The sequence below is a fragment of the Rhodnius prolixus genome, unplaced genomic scaffold (genome assembly GCF_049639745.1).
Source record: "Rhodnius prolixus isolate KJV_2025 unplaced genomic scaffold, Rpr scaffold_3, whole genome shotgun sequence".
Taxonomy (NCBI): Eukaryota; Metazoa; Arthropoda; class Insecta; order Hemiptera; family Reduviidae; genus Rhodnius; species Rhodnius prolixus.
In genome coordinates, this window is record NW_027411603.1 from 41,155,632 (window position 1) to 41,178,608 (window position 22,977).

The 22,977-nt window shown below is 33.9% G+C and overlaps 2 protein-coding genes across 2 annotated transcripts in view; one reads left to right on the plus strand and one right to left on the minus strand.

Moving 5' to 3' along the window:
• MCU (mitochondrial calcium uniporter) overlaps positions 1-22,977 on the plus strand; it is a 286,499-nt gene that overhangs the window by 121,845 nt on the left and 141,677 nt on the right. The gene's annotated exons all lie outside the window — the stretch shown is intronic.
• LOC141452777 (uncharacterized) overlaps positions 1-22,977 on the minus strand; it is a 59,804-nt gene that overhangs the window by 11,898 nt on the left and 24,929 nt on the right. Inside the window, exon 2 of the mRNA XM_074125200.1 lies at positions 3,198-3,419. The gene's annotated coding sequence lies outside the window, so the exon portion shown is untranslated. The remainder of the gene's footprint in view (positions 1-3,197; positions 3,420-22,977) is intronic.

A 22,977-nucleotide genomic window follows, 5' to 3' on the forward strand; every position in this document is an offset into this window, starting at 1 on the left:
ATATTTTTGAAATTTTACGTATTTCTTTTACACATATTAAAATCGTACTTGGACGAAGGATTCTTTTTTTCAATGAATAGAACTTGTTTTACAAACATAAAATGGTCAATTTTTTTTAGTGAAAATCGTGAATCAAACTTTAAAGTTGTCCCAAAAATTAAAAATTCAATTTTTTTCTAAATCCTTCGGTCAAGTACGAGATAAAATCCTCTACTAACGAAATCTTTTCGAAATTTTGATTTCAGATGACCCAGTCTCAAGATATCATGTCCACGAGAGGGTTGCATTTTTTTGATGTGTTGCATTAAAATATTCGCCATTAGTACAATTATTATTTGTAACGAAAAAATTACAATAAGTTCTTTAAACATGGACTGATATGACGCAAAAGTTCCCGAATAAAAAAGTAAACAAGTTTTTCCTCCAAAAAATTTTGAAAAAATGACTTTTTTGGCGCCTCTGACTGCCTATAACCCCTTAAGGAAGAGTGAATGATGATGATAGCCCAATAAATAATCCTACGAGAACTATTACGAACTAATGATTAGTGATAATAAAATTGGATTGCTAAGAGACCTTTATATAATATGGTTGAGGCTAATCGCGTAATTGCACTATATTATTCATTCATCAAGCTATTTTGTATGCTTGGGAGGAAGCCAAATTGCACCAGCAAGACAGAAAACAAAGAATAAAAGTCAGCCTTACTTTAAGTAAACGAGTTCTTAAAGCACAGACTAGATGTTTAGAAATATGAAAGCATTCTCTTTAATTAGTACTAATTTACTAAGCCCTGTAAGTTCACATGTTTTGCTAGCGAACCTTAAAGTACCTCTCTGTTTATTTTGCTTGGTAAACTACCTAGTGTTCTGTAAAAAAGAGAATCATGAACTTCGTCGGCTAGTCGGATTGTCAACAAATTTGCTTACTTTCAAAATAGATGAAATAATTCTTTACAACAACTTAGCGGTAGTTGAAATAAATAAATATTATTTAAATAAATTAATATCTATATATGCATGTTGTTTGTATCCCTAATGTTTCAGCAATTTCATCCGTCAGGAACATAGTTGAAGTCAAATTCTCTACACCAAACTGATTTTCCCGTAATATACATATGTAATATATTCTTTGTCTTTGTGGATGAGCAATCAACTTCAGCCGAGCCAAAGTGTAAGAACCAACCCCCAGACTTTAAAAAATAATTTCAGTTTTGAAATCAAAGTTGATGAATGCAAGAATCTCATATCTCATTAAAGTTTCTATTTCATCGTTCTTTTGTTTTTAATAATAAACAATGATATTGGATTGTGAGGATGTGACTTGTTAGAATGACAAAAGCTTCAAAATTATTACTGGCTTTATACAGTAATAAGTTACAGTATCCTAGATTTATTTTCTGGTCTCTTCTGGATGGATTAGGAAATTAAAATACCATTGTTTATAGATAGACGACTAAGTAAAAGCCACTGAACAGCTGGATACACTTAAAAAAGTAATTAAATTCAAATTACGCTGCCTGTTGTATCAGAATGTCACAGTCTAACTAAAGGTGTAGATTATCTGAGGTCTATACCCTTTCTTTCATTTATTAAAGTTGAAAGTTAGCGTACCATCAACGGTGGAAAGGCTAACAGCTGTAGTTGCTCAAGTGGGCTACTCTCAGACCATCTTACGTTACACCATTCTTAAACTTGTCGGAAAACTTTTAATTAATTGTACCAAACCGCCGGATAATAGTTATGTTTGTAAGTTATTCAAACTTTGATAATAAATTTAATACTCCATTTTAATTTTCAAAGACACGCACCTCCAGTTAAAGAAAAACAATGAACTGAAAAAAAAGAATGAGGTTTTTTAATCTCTCATTGTATTTAAGGTGAACAATTAAATTTCTTGAAAAGTTTTTTAGCACGGAAACTTGGATACCCCTGGGCTTTGGCGTCTCCTCACATTCACCCACGGAATGCAATTTTACCACAACACAAAAGGTTTTTCTTACGATCATTTCATATAAGTAAAGTAAAAAAGCTGAAAACTCGCCTTTTTTTAGGTTGGACTTAACATCAACATAATACATTTAAAATATATCTAATAGAATTCCGGTATACTTTACTCAATCAAGGAGCCCAGTCCGGTGATAGACAATATTGTCAAACTACCCATGGTGTTATTTACCCAATTCGGAACTATTTCGTTGAACTTTACCTCACATGTTCCAAAAGAAGGCAACTCTTTATGTACAATTTAGCACCGGATTAAAACTAGGTAACAGAGACAAAACAAGGAGAAATCTAGACGAACTGGAATCCAATTCGGTATTTTTCCGGTATATTTTAGCTTATATTTTCCAAAAGAAGGCAACCATTTATGTATATTTTAGCTTTGGCCTCAAAACTAGATAACAGAGACAAAACAAGGTGGAAATCTAGACGAACTGGAACCCAATTCGGTATTTTTCCGGTATATTTTAGCTTATATTTTCCAAAAGAAGGCAACCATTTATGTATATTTTAGCTTTGGTCTCAAAACTAGATAACAGGGACAAATCAAACAGAAATCTTGTCGAACTGAAACCTAATTAGGTATTTTTCCGGTGTATTTTAGCTTATTTTTTCCAAAAGAAGGCAACCCTTTATGTATTTTTTAGCTTTGGCTTCAAAACTAGATAACAGAGACAAAACAAGCAGAAATCTAGACGAACTGGAACCCAATTCGGTATTTTTCCGGTATATTTTAGCTTATATTTACCAAAAGAAGGCTACCCTTTATGTATATGTTAGCTTTGGCCTCAAAACTAGATAACAGAGACAAAACAAACAGAAATCTAGTCGAACTGGAACCTAATTAGGTATTTTTCCTTGTATTTTACATTACCTGATTCATTTAACCAACCTTTACACCTATCTTTTAACACTGTGTGTTTTTGTCAAGGAGATATAAATAATTTTTGATTAAATTTATCTAGTCTTTTCTAAAAATATAACCTATTAAACTTGCCCGAGTTATTTATATAGATTAGGGTGGAAATTAGCAAATTTTCCCTTATCTAGTGTTTTGAAATATTACTGTTAATGGCTTGTCTAAACATAACCACCATTCCAACTTTCACTTCTACAAGTCCTAGATAATGATAGAACTAATTAGTTATATATTTGATTTAATCTGTTATCATCTATTAACGATTAATGACTCACTGTCTGTGATGATTTGGTGATTTTTGTCTCAAACGTGCACGTGGTATTAATTCTGGTCTTCGACTGTGGTTGGTCGTGCCAATGTTATTCGACGATGTGGATGTTCTAAGAGGAAGATCTATCCTTTGTTCCGTCCAACGACCTTCCTTACGCACATTATTTCCGCCAGCCGCACCAACTGGGGCACCTCCAACGTTGTTACTGTTAGGGCACTCACCACGTCTGTAACATTAAAAGAACCTTTAGTTTGTATCAATATTAGTATTAAAGCTATTAGTAAAAATTAATGATATAAGAATGAGGTAGTTTTGAAGCTGAAATTGAACTTTTTCGATGAGTTAAATGTAATCTTATATTTCTTAAAATGAAGTATGAAAATACTGTGTAATGGGCACTAGGTGCGGGTTTTCCCTTCATCTTTCAAGTACTAATTTAAACCTTCACATTTTGTTATTAAAAGCGTACTTTAGAGGGGGGAAAAATTGCCACAAAATAGACAAGAAAATAATGAGAAAAGATAAATGGTTTTTTCTAATGGACAAACAGAGTCAATTTGTGGTGCTATGGGGTTGTTTGTGGCGTTGAAAGCCGAGCCGTCTAATAACGGAGTAGCAAAAGCAAACAGTACTGAAAGTATTCCGGACTTTAAGCTTCGTCTAGTCGGAATAAAGGAGCTTTTCTTTAAATATGTGTGTGTGTGTGTGTGTGTTGCCAATAGTTATTGCAAGAAAATGTGTTCTTTTATATATGTCAATGAAACACTCTAAAAATGTTTCTATCACGTACATAAGGGGATTTCTTTCTAAAGTTCTTAACTGAAAAACTGAATGAGAGGTTGATTCTGGATGAGAGTGGTCTCCTCTAAAGTTATCTTTCTGGAAAATGTATGAATTTATTACCTATTAAATATTAGCGAGGATTGAATACAGGAAGGAAGTAAAATTCCAAATTTTAATTCAATTTCGTAAACTTGACTTTGTTTTTGCAAGGATTAGAAGAAGTAAAAACTAGCTCTCAATTTCTAACCCTTTTTTTGTATTAAATATAGAAAGGATAAATCTGACCAGTCATAAATAAAATTAAGGTCGCAGTAAAATATTTATTAGAATCAATATTGGCAATAATAATTAATTTAATCCAAAACAAGCAAAGGAATGTTAACCTTAGGACTTTAATTAATAGATCCATATTTATACATAATAACTTCTTGAGGAATAATTTACTAATACTTCCTGGGATATTGCGCAACAAATTGTATAATACATTAAAAAAATGAGTATAAAAAAGAAATAGGTGATAGAAAACTGGAACAAAAATATTCCAAGGTTAATCATGTCTTTACTTTTTAAATTCTTTCATTTTTAAGTAAAAAAAACTAAAATATATTTTAGTTTTTTCATTCCAATCTGGAGTATTGATTACAATACTTAAAGAGAACTACAAAAACTGATTCAAAATGTTTTTGATCATAAGATCCCTTACAAAATCGATTCAGCGCCAGAAAAAATGTTCTTGAAATTAAATGTTCCCTAGACTACCTCAAATTAAACTGTACCGAAAGAGAAAAATATACTTGTTTATGGACAGGAAACACCTTTCCAGTTTCGAAACTCGGGGCATATTCTGTTCATTCTCTTACCCAGTAACAATAGGAAATTGTTATAGGTCGAGAGTGAGAGAGAGCCCTTACCAAGGCCACTATAATATTGTACCACTTCAATTTCCGGCCCTTAACTAAGTATTCACAGTTATCTTGCTATGTTTATGCATGGTCACTATACTCATTACGATCTCAATATCAAGTTCTGACATCCTCTCATTATGCTGTTTTTTTTATTCACTGCAACTTATAATTTCCAAATTCTCTTCTACTGTAAGATGAAGTATTGGGAATGGAATCAAATTTTTTGTTTACGCGTCTGTGTGTATATATACATATAAACACTGGCTCAAAAATGAAGCATTGCAAGAAGCTTAAGCTTTATTATTTCGTTGGCAAGTACGTAGCAATGGTACTCGATGGCGAACTCCACAACGGGAAGTAACAATATTAATACGCTGAATAACTCTCAACGCATTTCCTTTAACTTGATTCACCATGCGTTTTTCTATGTGGGAATCAATGTGTGAAACATATGTTTTCCTCCCATTCAACGAGAAGAGACACATAAAACGACATCCCCCTTGTCTTATTAAATCCATGTTTTATCGTTTCTCCATTTCCATGCAGTGCACTCATCGAATTAGTGGAATTAGCTATCGATCTCAAGGAGTTATTACCGGCATTGGTGTCTTGAATCACAATGCTACTGTTTGTGATCTGTGTTTCCCAGGAAGTTAGCACGATACCGTTAAGTGGAACGCACGAGTAGCAGTCGACAAGACGTCGTCTTAATCAGAAGGAAGTATTCTTTTCACACTCATCACTAAAGTAAACTCTACGATCTTGTTTATGCATTTAACTTGATCATAAAAAGTGCACCAGTAAAACGTCGATAGATCTAACTAATGATATGCTCGTTTGGGCCATACATAAGTTACAATTGAGCCCGATCTGTAATTAATTTTAAAGGGAGAAAAAAAAATTAACTATAAATAAAACAAAATAATTGGATTATGGTTGGAAATAGTTTATAATTTAAAAGATTATTATTGCTCTGTCAGAGAATTTAGCGATGGCGATACGATAATCATTAATTACAAAGTTCTAATCCACCTTAGTTGGCAAATTAAGTACCAAGCTCTTCGCTGAAGCGTGCTTCTCATAGAGTTATTGCATCTCCTCGCCAAATCCTCGCTTCAAATAGTTTCAAGAAAGCTCAGTATCTTTGGATTAAAAATGTAATTAATTAAAATTGTTTTTCTCTCAAGTAAATCAATAAGTTTCAGGAAGTCAGGAAGTTAGTTTTTTTTTTTCAGTAAGCAGGTACCAACAGGAAACAGGAAAGGAATTTTTTCTTTCTTTCACAAAATGATAAGCATAATATTGAAACTGCGCCAAATTTGTGACTTGGAGTTTTCTCTAAAAATATACACTTATTCAGTTTAGTGATTTTAAAATTGTGTTTTTTTTTTGTATGTGAACCAACTGTAACTCAGCATCCAAAATCTCTTAAACGGAAGAAGATTTTCATCTTTACTGAGATTCTATCGAAAATGGTTACGAAGATTTTACATTAACTATGCATATTTTATTGTAAACATGAAGATCAATTACTTAAAATTTGTGTTGTTATATAATTTATTTTAAAATTAACGAACCAGTAGTCAACGTAGTCCGCTACCTTGGGCTTTACCTTGACAAAAGACTTACATGGAACCCTCATACTCGACTTAAGAGAACAGAACTCAACGGACGCTTCCGACAACTGAAAAGACAACTCGACAACAGAACAAAACTCACTCTGGACAACAAAAGACTTATATATGTAAGTATACTAAAGCCAGTCCGGGCTTATGGCATCGAACTGTGGGGTTCAACCAAACGCTCAAATCTGCAAAGGATCCAGTCCTTGGCAGTCTAAAATTCTTCGCCCTATATTAAACGCTCCTTTCTACGTCACCAATCAAACCATTCACACAGACTTGAACATTCCTTTCGTCACACAAGTTGCAGCAAAAACACGTTACAGAAAATTCCATCTTAACATTCAATTACATCACAATCCACTTGTACGACATCTATCTTCAAGAACATTTCCAGACAACACTTCCAGACGTCTTAAAAGACAGTGTGGCCTCGCGATCTCCTCTCTGATGAAGAGAGTCAGTAGAATTTAGAAGGTTTTTGGAGTGTTACCACTGGGTAACTTCTCCACTCTGATATGTGTATGTTATTTATTGTTATCATTGTTGCTTATAACGCAAAATGCGTTGATTGTAACTAAATTAATGATTTAAAAAACAAAACAAAAAAAATTAACGAACAAAATAAGCTTTTTAAACAATGTACAAAAGGCACAGACAGCTAACGCCGTCTTCCAGTGTTTGGTGAAAATATTTTTAAAAAACAAGACTTAAATCCATGAAATAATTAAAATTAAAATTTTGTGTGCTCTTACATTGCATGAAAATGAAATAAATTACAGAGCGGAAACGTAACATTAATAAATTCTGTTTAAAATAATATTATAAAAGGAAGTAAAATTACTAAAAAGAGGAAATATAAGATAATAAAATGATTTGCAAATCAATAATTAATTTCTGTAATGAGGATGTCTCTATTTCCTGGCCGGACTAAAAAATAAATTAACCAGCTTTACTTAGTCTTATTACAAACTGGACTGAAGAAACAAATTTCACATCCTGAAATTTCAGTCGGAATTCAGACGAAAAGCTTCAGGCCCTCTCCTACTACTACTATTTAGAATGCACAACACACATTTCTCCCTCATCACTGTAAACAACCTCTTGGTACATAATTTAGTTCACCAGCTTGGAGTAACCAATCTCAGGAACTTGAACTGCTTAGTAGTGTCAGCTTTGAATATCACAGAACGCGTTGCGGATATTATTTAAATTCTACTGTCATGTAAAATTTTATATTGTTTTATTAAAATATTATAATTATAACATACATGGAATTATATAACAGTGTGTAACATTTTGTATTTAGCATATACTTTATACAATTCATAGGTTATATTCTTATTGTATAATATTTTATAACAATAAATGTGCATATACCGCTTGCTAGCTCATGTATTTTCTTTTGATTTACATTATTATAAATATGCATTATTTTCTGGTTACAAATCTACATATATTTAGATGAATAATGTTCATTTCCACTTGTTTTTATTACCATCTTTTATGTATATTTATTTTGTTGGATTCTGTTTGAATGTGTACTGGATTGTGGACAGAATAAAAGCGGTGCTAAGCTGGAACAGTCTCTGCATCCTTTTTCTTTGACATGTTCATTGTCATCATCGACTCGGCTTTGTTGTTTACATTTCTACCGTTTGCCTTTTAGTATAGATGGACTTGCAAACAACTATTAATCAAACGGAAGAGTTAATTCTGCTCACAGTTGACTTCTATTTCTTTTACATTCCCCATGTTTTTTGTTGTTTCTTTTTATTTCAGTTTATTTTAGACCCCCACATTGCTTTTTTAGATGTGAGGATTAGGTAGTAAATGTGTTAGAAAATGCCTGAAGTAAAAAGTTAAGTAAATATGATTTAAAGTAATTTTCTTTTCAACTTTATGCTCACATTTTCCTCATTGTGGTCTAGGAACTTTTATTTAAAACATTTCCTAGTGACAGAGTGGTTGGTGAGGAACTCCTTTAAAGCACCATTGCATATAAAGCATTGTATAAAGTAGAGTAAAATGTGTAAAAAAAAAATCCGACATTGAAGGAAACTCCAAAATCGTAAGGACCTCTTACTGTACCCAATTTTCTTTTTTTTTTGGAGGGTTTCCCTCGAAAATGACTCTTCGATTTTCTTTATAATTTGTTCACATATTGTTCTCATGTTATAAAACTTTTTAATTTTTTTAATGTTTTCAAAAATGCCTCCTTAGATTTTCTCTAAACTATTTACATACATTACATCTTATTTTTTCATTAAATATTTTCAATAAGTAAATCTGATGATGATGATGATAAACGGTGTTTGAAGAGCAGGAGGAGAGAAACTAGCGAGCGGGTAGCATTCTTAGGATATCAATGTTGATGAAGATGGTCTTCAGATCTGGAGGAGGCCAATGACAATTCAGTCGGCGTGGTAGATCGTTAGGAATAACAGTTAGAGGCAAGAATCTGTTTCTAAAAGGATTAGAACAAATAGGGGGAACTGATGGATATTTCGTTCTTGTCTAGTTCTTCTACAAATGGAATGTTGAGGCCATCGTAAAAAGAGTAACGTTTGTCACGTAGAAAGAAGCATCAACTATCTGTCTGAGTAGTTTCGACTGAAATGTTTGTACTGTCCGTATGTTTGTAGGTTTGGCTGAACCCCACAGCCCGTAAATCCACACAGGTGTGAGCATATTCGTAGATCAATAAGGTTTATATGAATAATTTTGCTATCGAAATTATTTTTAGGTCATATTGAGGACGAATAGAGGTATATAACCTCTTAAGTTCCATTTTGATGTAATTGTAATCTTAATAATAATTAAATAAGTTTAAAATTTCCATGTTTACACACGGAAGTTGCAAAATTTAAAAAAAATTATACAAATAAAAATCGGTATAAGAATTTATAATTAAATTTAATCGAGGATCTTGTTTTGTGCTACATAAAAGCAATTAAAACAGTTTTATTTACATTGCTAATCGTGGTGCATTGGATTAAGGCTCTCAAGAATGGTTTAAAGAGAATGAGTTGAATATTTGGTTCCGTGAGTATGGCAGAACAGGCCGGCTGCGACTGAGGTATTGAACACTGGACAGGAGGGCTATGCTGGGTGGGATGTAGCAGCAGTGCGGTACTTTGGGACCAGTTTCCATGGCGACCACCTCCTAACAACTCACACGGTTATCTTACTCTCTGCTCCTAAAACTGCTCCATTCATACCCTCCTCTCCTAGCAACTACGCGCTCTCTTTCTCTATCTTCCAGCTTCCCTATTTACGTTACCTGAATGGCAGTTCACAAACAGTAGAAAGGTGAAGCATATCCATCATTTGAAGAACATGGTCACTCATCTACCACCTTTAAGACTTCCCAGTACTTTCGACTGTTTCTGTAAGATTTCTCCGTTCTAAGACTTAGAGAGAGGGAGAGGTACTCGTTAAATCCTTTGGTAACTGCGGCACAAATTAGGTGCGAATTTCAGCTTTTAGTTTTTTCCTTTAATAACTTATTTTATTTAAATATTTCTTAAATATTCGTACTTCAAGGTATTTTATGGCAACTGATAATAAAAATCTTGTAATTATCTTTACCACTTTTACATATAAATTTTTGTTTTAAATATCTTCTCCTGAAGATACCGCTACAGCTTCCTCTCATCTACAGTCTCATCTACAGAAACTAGAACCCTGGGCCAAAAAAGTGGAGAGTCAAATTCAATACTCAAAAGTGCGAACAGATAACTTTTACTCTGCGTCGTAATTCTTGTCCCTCTATAAGTTTTAACTCAATTCCTCTTCCTTCTGCTAATTTAGTTCGCTACCTTGGGGTGTACATCGACAAAAGATTAACGTGGAATCCGCACACTAAACTGAAAAGACTTGAACTTAACCGACGAAACAAATTACTACTGCGACTAATTGGCAGACAATCCAAACTACCATTGGAACATAAACGATTAATATACAACACCGTATTTAAACGGACTTGGAACTGTTGGGTCCAGCCAAACTTTCCAATTCACAAAAAATCCAGTCCTTCCAATCCAAAATACTCCGTCAGATTACGAATTCTCCATTTTACGTCTCTAACTCCAACCTCCATAACGATCTCAAAATCTCATACGTAACTGACGAATCTAAATCTAAATATAGAAAATTCTTTGAATCTTTTCCATTCTGTACAAATCCTCTTGTTCAAAAATCTCGCCTCCAAAATGATTCCAGATCGTCCTCCACGACGATTGATACGCTGTTGGCCTCGTGACCATCTCCAGTAATGTAAGAAACACCAGCGATAGTATTGCCGGTGGGCAGCTTTTCTCCTCAAGCTGATCCAGACATGAAGTGTTCTTTTATCGTATTCACTTATTACATTTTATTCTTTTTGTAGATTGTGAATAGCAAATAAATTTTTAAAAAAAATATCTTCTCGCTAATGTATGAGCAAAAAAACATGGTAAAATTTGATAGGTCTTCTTTTGAAAAACGATTGCCACACATATTTTTAAGTTATGATGCCCTAAACTAGTTACTACTTTGTACTTACTACTTTGTATAACAAAAAATAATGTTCTCTTAAGCATTACGTGATTCCAATCTTATATCTGAGCCAATTAATGTTTTTTTCAGATGTCTATCCGTCAGGTGTCGTGGTCCTAAACGGATAGCTAGCTTACTTATAATATTTAATAGTTTACTTTTATTTGCTACTCAATATATGTATATATGGAGCTCTTAATAACAAAAAAAAACGGCAGTTAAAAATAACATTAACAGTTACAAGTGCTTTAATTAAACAAAATTACATCTATTTACAAAATCAATTTACAAATTACCGGTGTCAGTACCACACATATGTTGTAATTTGAGTAACATTTTGCTAGCAACTCTGGCACAAATGACTGAAAAGCAGGCAATTCATTTCAATGTTCAAACTGTAACAAATAATTTGTATGCGCAGTTACTTTAACATAGATCTAATCAACAAATCTTAAAGCCAACTCCATATTTTTTTTTTGTAGATGTTCCTTATCTAAGGGTAAAAAAAAACAACTAAAGACGTGATTGAATTATGAAATGCCTAGTTGGACGAGCGTAGGCAGTAAGAAAGATAGCAGAGCGTGCCTCCCAAGGATATTGAGCACTAGCTGGAACTCTAATGGATCTGGAAAACTTCGTCTGAATGGCTAGAGGAAGGGACATTTTCTGAAAGGGAGCTCAGAATGGGCCAAGTTTACCCAAGAACAGAAGGAGAACCACTTCCCAGTTGGCCTGGAAGAGTGCTAATAGGGTTCTAGTGATTATCTTTGAACTTTACTATATATTTTTCTTTTTTCCAATTTATATGTATGTGGGTAGATGATAAATTTTCATTAATAATTAAGATGCAGTTGTATTTATGTGAGCGTATTACAGTCCCATGGGCATGTTACATCTTGTACACTACACTGTTCACTACGTATTAACTTGACAAGTACTTAGCACTTTGTCTTGATACTTAGTAACTTAGTAAGTCACCTACTTGGAATATGTTCTCATGTTATTTAGCTTTCAAGCTTCATATTATTTGAATTTTCACAGAGGACATTCATCGTTTATCGCATATAGACGTTTCTCTTTAAAAAATTCTCTCGAATTGATATTATACTTGTAAATCACACGGTAAAAGCTCGATTAAATTAAGGCGGACATTTTGTTGTTGTTGTAACATCTCCTATCACCATTATAAAGGAAGAAGTGATTTAAAAATGATAAAGCAAAAGCTATAAATTTATTGATTTAAAAAAAAGCTGCAAAAGTTAAGGTACGAGTAAATTAAAGTAAACACTAACTGAAAATTCTCAGCTAAATGAAGAGTGTCAGACTGAAATGATTGATGGTTTACAGCTGGAAGGGAACAGAAGAAAGTTTTTGTGTTAGCTTCTAGCTAAAGATCAGCTAAAATCCTTTTTAATATATCCCATCCACAGCTCGACTGGTGAGCGCTGTAGCCAGGGTTGAGCTATATCTCTAAGTCTTTCTTTGTCTTGGCAAGTTCTGCCATTATACTATCCAGCCAGCGATTTTCGCACATGTCGATAATTACACTCATTTATATACTAATCTACAAATCTTCTACTTTCATTTTCTATTTACATCTAAACCAATTTGCGACACACGACACATTTTTCATTTAATTTGAATGAACGAGGGTAATACCTCACCCTTTCGTGGCACAGTAAATAAATTTAAATTATAAAAAAAAGTTAATCAAAATTAAAAATTAATGAAACAATTCTATTTATAGATGTTTATAACAACATTTTAATTTCACTTTGTGTAAATTACAAATTAATTTTGACTAAAAAAGAGAATGTTAAAAACTCTCAATTTAATACAATTATTTTCAGTGTAATTGTAACAACGTTTTAAACTCTTGAAATTTACACTAACAAGCAATTGCATCTGTGTCTGTTTCCCCCTTAATTATCTTTCGACGTATTTAATTGTGACAGCTTCGTTAATTTTTTGTTTTCTTCTTTTTCTTTTGAAGATTTTTTTGTCATTTATTTTAAGTTTAATTGAGTCATTATTTTGTAAAGAGATTCATAGTTTACAAGAAAAAGATATTTACATAAAATGAAGTAGCTAAAAATGGGAGAGATCTTATCTTGAATTCACAACACTACTTAATTCTCAGTTTCATTGAGGTAACTACTTAATATTGTTGGAAAAAACATTTACTCAAAAAAAAAAATAAGAAGCTAACTGCATATATTTAGTATTTTAAATAAAATCAAACATATTTCATCAAGATAAAACTGTTTAAAACCAACAGTTTTGGTTGTGTTTCATTGATTATTAAACGATATGTGGCTTTTATATCAATGTTGATTACTCATTAAAGGAATGAATTTTTATTTTATAATTTTTAGACAAATCGAAAACATTTGACTCACAACGTAAGTACTAACAATGAAAGTATGAAGCCACAAATCTGCAAAAACATCTCATGTCTTTTTCATGATGATTTAGATGGAAGATGTAAATTTTTTTGGCTCGTAAAAACTCAATTAGATAAAGCAGGAACACATAAACTAATTTGTCCTTATGTTTATGCTCTATATATTTAAGAATTAATTAATCTGACTAGGCGGTCCTCATGGCCTTTTGCCTTATTGTCTAAGGTGTGCGTGGGACAAAAAGGAAAAATAAATCTTTTTAGCAAGAGAGTGGTAGATTTAGCAACATGGCTAGATTGTCATTATGCTTCTTTTTTAGCAACTATAATAATAATAAAACTTGTGAAAAACTCTTGTGTTTTTTCTTGTACAAAAGCAGTCAACAACAACATTATCAATTCTGTAATATCTATTGACTGTTTAATTTTAAAAGACAGTTATGAATTTTACTGTTAAATAAATATTGAATTTACTTTTATTCTATAGTGGGCCCAAAAAGTAGATCGATAATTGGAACTTTTGTAATCAGAACGCTGGCTGATCGGAACAAAACGATTCCAAACTTTTCAAGCCTAATTTATTCTAGTGTGCACATGTATATCTGTGTAACGAACAAAAAACTATTGGTATAACGTGTGTCATTTACAGACCTTATTATTGTAATAAGTTTACATACGAGGGTCGTTTGAAAAGTAGTGCAAAGTCAGAGAGATAGCACTACTGGCGCGTATCGAGGTTATGTTTAGTTAGTAGCATCTCTTGGAAGTACACACACCAAGTTTCAGCCAGATCGGTCTATTTCTTTGTGTTTGGCATTCGTTTGAATCGAGGAAGTCGAGTGATTTTCAAAAAATGGACGAAAAAGAATTTCGTGTGTTGATTAAACACTACTTTATGAAAGGCAAAACGCCTCAGGAGACTAAAGAGAAGCTTGATAAACATTATGGTGACTCTGCACATTCGATTAGAACAGTTTATAAGTGGTTTCAAAATTTTCGGAGTGGCCATATGGGCACAAGTGACGCTGAACGTTCTGGACGCCCTGTTGAGGTTACTACTCCAGAAATCATTGATAAAATCCATGATATGGTGATGGATGACAGAAGAGTGAAGGTGCGTGAGATTGCTAGTGCTGTGGGCATCTCGAATGAACGGGTACATAATATTTTGCATCAACATTTGGACATGACAAAGTTATCCGCAAGATGGGTGCCGCGATTGCTCACGTTTGACCAAAAACGAAATCGTGTGAAGTGTTGCAAGGACGGTTTGCAGCTGTTCCAGAAGAATCCGCAGGACTTTAAGCGTCGTTTCGTCACTGTGGATGAAACATGGATACATCACTACACTCCTGAGACCAAAGAACAATCTAAACAATGGGTTACCAAGGGGGAATCTGCGCCAAAAAAGGCGAAGACCGTTCCTTCGGCCGGAAAGATTATGGCGACTGTCTTTTGGGATTCGCAAGGAATAATCCTCATCGACTATCTGGAAAAGGGTAAAACTATTACAGGTGCATATTATTAATCGTTATTGGACCGTTTGAAAACCGAGCTGCAAGAAAAACGCCCACGATTGGCCCACAAAAAAGTCCTTTACCATCACGACAACGCACCAGCTCACACCTCAGCAGTTGTGGTCGCAAAATTAATGGAAATAGGGTTCCAACTCGTTTCACATCCCCCCTATTCTCCAGACTTGGCTCCCTCGGACTACTATTTCTTCCCCAATATGAAGAAATGGCTGGCGGGAAAAAGATTTTATTCAAACGAGGAGGTGATTGCAGAAACGAATGGCTATTTTTCAGACTTGGACAAACTAGAGCAGCGTTGGACGAAGTGTATAAGCCTAAAAGGAGACTATGTTGAAAAATAAAAAAGGTTTACCCCAAAAAATTAAGTAGTTTTTATTTTTGCACGGACTTTTCAAACCACCCTCGTACATATATCTTTTTATTTGAAGTCTATTACCACTTAATGGCAATTTGTTTTCTTGTAAAATAAATCAACCAACCAACTAGAATGCTCGGTACAGGAGTAGCTACTTGAAGCGAGCACAACATGAACATTCAATTTACCAAACAGAATTCAAGAGGCTCTTGTGTTTGAATCATCTTCAAGTGTAAGAGCAATTCATGATGCTTGAGATTTAAAGTAAATCCTGTGCTTCTTCGGAGAGAAACACTTTCATAACCACCTTTTGCAGAAGGGCACGATCTCTTTAAATTTAGAGTTTTAATAAATAAATTAGTAGTTGTCTGTATTATAAGAAGACAGAACCTTCACTGTAATAGAATGGAAGTACGTCAGTAAGTATGTCTAGACTAATTTGATTTTGCTCCATTGTCGCAGACTATGAAATAGATAGCTTAGAAAAGTAAGTTCTTACATATTTCCAAAATCAAATAATCTCTTGTTAAGATGAAAGGAAATTATGAAACTTCTGTTCTAGTTTCATTACTTTTACTCTTTTTGGGCAAAACAATTTATTTTTGCACGAAGATTTGAACATATTTAAACATGTTACATAATTTAATTCATGGACGAAGTGTAATGAGTGTTAGTTTCGAATAGCGAGGCCACGGGACGATGAGTATGTAGATCATTCATTACATTTTAATAATAAAAGAATTCTACATCACAATGAAACTAGATAATTAGGTTGGACTTCATGAATGTTTAAAAACACACAACTCTGTAAAAATATCCCCATTTATTTAGTCGGCTTTGTTTTAGCCAGTAATTTTCTAAAGTTTTGTTAGCAATAGATTTTAATCTTAGCTAAAGGCATTTTCTATTCACTTTATGGAGTCCTGCCGCTTTGTCCCCCTAATCAAGCTTCTCTCCTGTTACCTGATGGTGGTACACATATCGCAATACTTTGTCTGAAGAATAGTTTTCTTCATTTTATTCAGCTCTTTAAAGTAGATTTGTCGTTTATTTCATTATAATGAATAAACTTCATTTTAGTGCACCATAAAATTCTTCCTTTTGAACAATTTATCGCCAACAGAAATCGATACTAAATTGGTCAAGAGTAAGGAGTATTATCAAACTTTCTTTTCAACAGCGAAGAAATTGGCGACTAAATTCAAACGTGATCGTACTTCTTTTGAAAATAATCCACGTAAAGGATGGCCCAAAAAACTGTTTACCATCGATTAAACATCAAAAAAGGTGCTCAACACAAATTAAATTCTCAGCCATAAGTTCCATGTACATCAGAAATTAGATATGAAAAGAAAATTTATGCTAGTTGGCGACTAAATAGAAAATTAAAATTTTGGACAATCCTAATATCTTAAATTAGTCACCAGGGTCGCTCCAAACCTCCAAAGACTACAATTCCATCAACCCAAAATCCTCTGCACAATCCTTAATGTTTCCTTCCATGCTTTGTAATTGCATCTAATAATTATAAGTGCGTAAGTACAAGGTTAATTACTGTCCAAAAACCGTAAGTTCTTCGTTTTTGTTACTCCAATGTTGAGACATTACAAGGAACACTGCTTAACTCTTTGTACGCTAAGGTAAGTTGCTCTCATCACTTGAAGAGAAGAAGTCGCAAGGCAACTAGGCATTTTAATCGCCTATGATGATGAAGAATGTTAGGTTACGGACTAAAAGATCAGAATGGGCTTGAAACGATTTATAAAAACAATTAGAAGCATACGAAGACCAGAATTAACGATTGTACAGACGATTTTGGGTTGAAGTTTTTGGAGGTTGGAGGTACGATTCTGGCTACTAATTAGATCTACATGCAAAATGCTGTACATTGTCCCAAAACTCGCAACTGCAGGATTTTTTTTAATCTCTCTAATGTTAATAAAAATTAATTAAAGATTCTTCATTGTTACAAAAAAATGTAAGAGTTAGTTTTAGTGTCTTTTATGTAGATCAAAGTCGGGACGATCTACTACATATTCATGTGAATATTTAAACCACACTTGTACAAAAAATATATTTTTATGTCAACAAATTGTAGATAAGGGAGAAAATTTTATCTTCTAAACTTTTTATGACAGTATTTTTCTTTTTTTTTGAAAGTCTAAAAATAAAAAGAATGTCAAGGAAAAACTGGCGGTTTCATATTTTTTGTCACGTCAGAAGCAACGCTGCTGCTGTTCGTAAGATTCTTGAGAGAGAGAAACGAAGTAGGGTAAACGCCGTTGCTTTTGAAACTTTCAAAGGAAATATTCTGTACACCCATACTTTGTACTTTTCCCTCTTGCCGCGCTGCTCCTTTTGACAAAATGACTTATGTTTTATTTTTATTTTTTTTTAAAGAAACACAAAAATAAAATGCATATCCTATGTAAGTACAAACTAGAAGCTTAACTGGTTTTTTTCTGGTGTAAATTTATTGTGAAATTCCTTCTCTTTTTATATTATTTTTTATCGCGCTTCGAAGATGAATTTGTAAATTTCTTATTAAACAAATCATCATCGCAGACATTTCAGCTATTTGTGCAAATTTAATTTAATCACTCCATGCTGGCTATCGGCCGTTTTGATTTAATATTAAATTGATTCTATATTTTCATTGTGAAATTATTAACTATTATTTACTATGAAAGTATTTTTTTTTTAGCAAAGTTATCGTCATTAAGAATTGATTTATTACGATGTATATGAATGAATAATGGATGATTCAATCAATAAATTGAAGTGACATAAACGTCAACATTCTGCCATTAATAAATCAAAGCTTTGACTAATAATGTGTGAAATTTTAACGGGCATTATTGATTAAATAAATATTCCATGCTTTTTAAATAGAGCATTAATAGTTAAGCATGCTAGTTTACAGCTGCCCGATGGATGGAGAAACTATGCCTTAATTACCTTCTTCGATAACCCTACCTAAAACCCATCCTCGTCTAAATTTGGGTCATCAGGCCGATTTTACTCTATTCCTGCTCTTTCTGAAGCCTGACCTGGTAGTAATGTAGCTTCAAGAAACTATAGGCAATAAATTTCAAGACTTGTTACTTGTCTCACCCACGACATTTTCCCCTGTACGCAAAACTGTTGAAACTTCTTTCCACTTTAGATTATCATCCTAGCCCAGTGTGCCGTGAAATAACCACCTGCGTTCTTTTTTCACTCCCTACAGACATCCTTCTCTAAATTTAATCGAAAAACTACTATATTTTCTTAAGTTGCATTATGTGACATTTGCAATTCTAGAAGTCAGATTTAATTTTTAATTAACTGGATATCCTACTATCAAATTTCTTTTAATTTGGTGCCTTCAAAAGAGTCGTTAGTTACATTAGGTACCACAGAAGAAATTAAAACAAACAAATTTATAACTAAACTGTCTCTCACTTTCAAGACTCAGTAGTCCTTTACTTCAGACATTAAAAGCCCGAGAGATAGATGAGATAAATGTGCATAAGTTACATAAAGTTATCGCTCATTCAAAGTGCACTAAGTAAGGTCATTTAAAAAAGATTTTCTCCTACATTTCTTTTCTATTTATTTAGTTTTTTGAAATCCATAAAAGTGGTCTAAAGAAAAAAATAATGAAGAAAATGAATTGCAACTTGATTAATAAAATTTTAGCGCTACATTGAAAATAGTTATATATACATAGATTATATAGACCATTGATAAAGATCGATAAAATCTATATTAAAGTAATGTAATGGCTTTTTATTAGCTATTTGAAGAGATGGTCGCCTGCGGATACAATTGCTGTAGAACTAAACCAACTGGAAAAATACATATTCCCGAGATTTTACTAAGCTACGTTATTCCAGTGGTACTGGTAGAGAAAAAGAAGTAACTTTATAGAAAAAAATAGGACTTGTGAACTGTGTTTATTTAGTTATCTAAGACAGAGCACTGCTCAGCATATTAGATCATAAGAAATCTTTCTATTTTCGTTCTATCTGAATGGTATGTCGAATATTCTATTTGAACTTATCTTGGGCTGATTGTATTAATAACTTTTATAGCTTTTATAACCTTAAGTGCCCAATAGCGTTTCTGTTTAGGAGAATATTTCACCGGACTTAGTTTACCTTAAAGTACTTAGCCTAATTTTACTGTACGAGGGGGTACCCAAAAAAAACCGGAATTATTTTTTAAAAGCTATTTATTTACAAATTTTTTACAGAACAACCTTATCCCCTTCAAAATACTCTCCATTACAACTAATACATTTGTCCCACCGGTGCTTCCACTGTTCGAAACATTTTTTGTAGTCATCTTTAGAAATGGCTGACAGCTCCTTCTTCGTTTTTTTCTTGACCTCTTCAATGTTGTCAAATCGGTGACCTTTCATGCCCTTTTTCATGCGTGGAAATAAGAAAAAGTCGCACGGAGCCAGGTCAGGCGAGTAAGGTGCGTGAGGCAGCGGAACCATGCCATTTTTAGCCAAAAACTGTGTAACAAAGATGGCTGTGTGTGCAGGTGCATTGTCGTGGTGGAAGAACCAGTCTCCTGTTTGCCACAAATCGGGTCTTTTTTGGCGAACACAATTGCGCAATCTTTTCAAAACTTCCAAATACAAGGTTTGATTGACGGTCTGACCTGGGGGGACAAACTCTGAATGGGCTACGCCTTTGGCATCAAAAAAGCAAATCAGCATTGTTTTGATGTTTGACTTGACTTGACGACATTTTTTTGGTCGGGGTGAAGATGACGTCTTCCATTGGCTCGACTGTTGCTTTGTTTCTGGGTCATAACCATAGCACCATGGCTCATCACCAGTAATGACCTTTGACAGAAAGTCTGGATCAGTTTCAAGCTGTTGTTTCAAAGCACGACATGTTTCAACTCGATGTTCTTTTTGATTGTCATTCAGAACTCGAGGAACAAACTTGGCAGCAACCCTTTTCATCCCCAAATCTTCCGTTAAAATTCGCTGAACCGAGCTCCAAGATAACCCACTACTCTCTGACAGTTGATCAATTGTCTGTCGACGGTCTGTGAACACCAGCTCTCGAATTTTTTCAACATTTTCGTCGATTCGGGCAGTTGATGGACGTCCAGAACGAAGTTTGTCATCAATCGACATGTCGCCATTTTTAAACCGAGTAAACCACTCGTATACTTGAGTTTTTCCCATAGCGTCATCTTTGTAAGCTGTTTTCAACATTAAAACACTTTCAGCAGCATTTTTGCCGAGTAGAAAACAAAATTTCAGAGCTGCACGTTGTTCACTTAAACTTGCCATCATAAAAAACGAAAAAAGAACAAAACAACGCTGGTAAAAACAATCACTGCAGATGAACAGAACAAGCCAGGCAGACAACACAGGCAGGACTGAACTGGCAAGGAATTGCGCTATACACGTCTAGCGGCAGAAATGCATACTACATAAGCTCCATGCGCGGCAACGCAATTCCGGTTATTTTTGGGTACCCCCTCGTATTATAAGGTAACTCCTAAGTTTTTATACAGAGGGCTATTTTCCTCTCTACTTCATGAAACGTAAAAATAGTTCGTGCTTCTGGTTTCAACAAAATTTATAACGACATTTCAGTATTTAAAAATTGTTTCCTCTGAAATTTTGAATTCGAAAATTTAAGATAATCGCAATACTTTTCTGACATTAGTAACGTTTATAAAGATTAGTATATAAATATTTCTAAAGCTATGTGCTTAAAGCACAACAGGATTTTATGAATAAAAGATATACTACAGTGTATATTGATTCACGCATGGAAATCGAAGCTCTAATGCGGGTGCTAACAGTTTTTTCTTTTTAACGTCAGTTATCAACTGGTTTATAGCTGCGTATAATCGTTTATTTATCTGTAACATCGTTCGCGTTCACCACCAAACACATGTAATAAATGATCAAATTGGAAGTAAATATATGTTATGCTCCTCCCAAATGCAGTTATGTTTTCGTCAGGTTTGCTTGGTATTGTTTTCAAGTTATGCTTGGTGTCCGTGTACGCTAGAAAATTGAAGCATATATTCAGCAGGAAGTTAATGTTATTGTGGTAGTAGGCCGATGAAATTGTCCATTATTGTGAACTACTACGTATGGGCACCGTGTATTTACTGTTCCGGTGCCCATTGGATGGATCCTCTGTTCCTGCGGACTATAATTGGATCCTCTCACCTCCCAGTCTTTCTGTCACACTGATCTCTCTTCCTCTTCTCCGTGAGTGGATGATATCAACGAACCCGGCTGGGCTTTCTACGTTACCTTTCCTATTCATTGTCATGTTGGCGGTCTATTATATAAACCACACTACTTCTGCCCTCTCTCTATATCTGGGTAGCTGTTGTACTGCACTTCACCCGTCTTTCTCCTAGTGTTCCAGGCTTATAGTTCAAGGACTCATAATGGATGGTAATTTGTTTAGAAAATGTCATATGTCACACATATATGTTGGCATTATTTATTAAAAAGAATGTATATATAACAAATAAATATGAATAAAGGAATAGTAAACAGTCCGGCATTTGTATTGCTTGAAATAGGAGGTTACAGCCGTACCAAAAATTTTATTCTGCAAAGAATGGTGACCATTTCTTAATGTTCATCCACAAAAGTTTAGTTTGCTGCTATTTAAATTTAGAAGGAAATTGCTTTTCTTGCAGGTAAAGACGGCTTTCTCAAAGAAAATTAACTCAATTTTCTCGAATCATGGAACCCTCTACTATCTGCAATGGCTCTTGGCGCACTGGATCTGCCCCATGAGTCAATAATACATCCGAACAGATGCAAAACCCCCATTTAACTTTTCAAAACACAACAGAGTATTGCATAAACTTTGTCCTGGACAAACAGTGGTCCATTTCAGCAAGGGAACATCAACTAGTAATCCGCAGTACCTAAGTGGACCGCAGCTCCAGATATGCCATACATTCTGGATTTTTAACAACATCTTGCGATCAATGGATTAATGACCATATCTCCTAACTTTTACCATGTAGGAGAAGGCATGGAGGAAAGCCGTCAATGACATTTTGGTCGAGGAAAGCCAGTGAATAGAGCCATTCTAAATCTCAAGAACTTGAACCCTCACCGACCGCTTTTCACGGCCTCTTCAGTAAAACATCCTCGCTAATTCATTAACTCTGCTCTCAGAAAATCCTCCAAGTAGACTGATCGCCACAAACTTCTTTTCATTCTGAATGCAAACTATACCCAGGGTCCACTCTAACAGGGAAGCATCTCCGCAAACTAGTATTAATGACTGTGCATCAGATTCGCTTGTTACTTTATGGTGCTTGAGATTTAAATTCAATGAAAAGTAAATGTTACTTTTGTTACAGGTACGTAACACTCTGAATCTGGTATTGATTGCTTGCTAATGGTTCACAGCATGTTTATAAAAGGTAATTTCAAGAAATTTGTTAATTGAAAATACGACATAAATCGATTTCCTGGACTACAATGCGTCAGTAATTTTAGTAGGAAACTAAAAACTAACCGTAACTTAGTTTTATAAAACTACTAGTTCAAGGACTTAAGAATTTAAATGGCTTATTTATAGTGAGATGGTTAGAAAACTGAAGAGTTGCTGGTTAATCTGTGAACTACTAATGATTCTTCGGTTA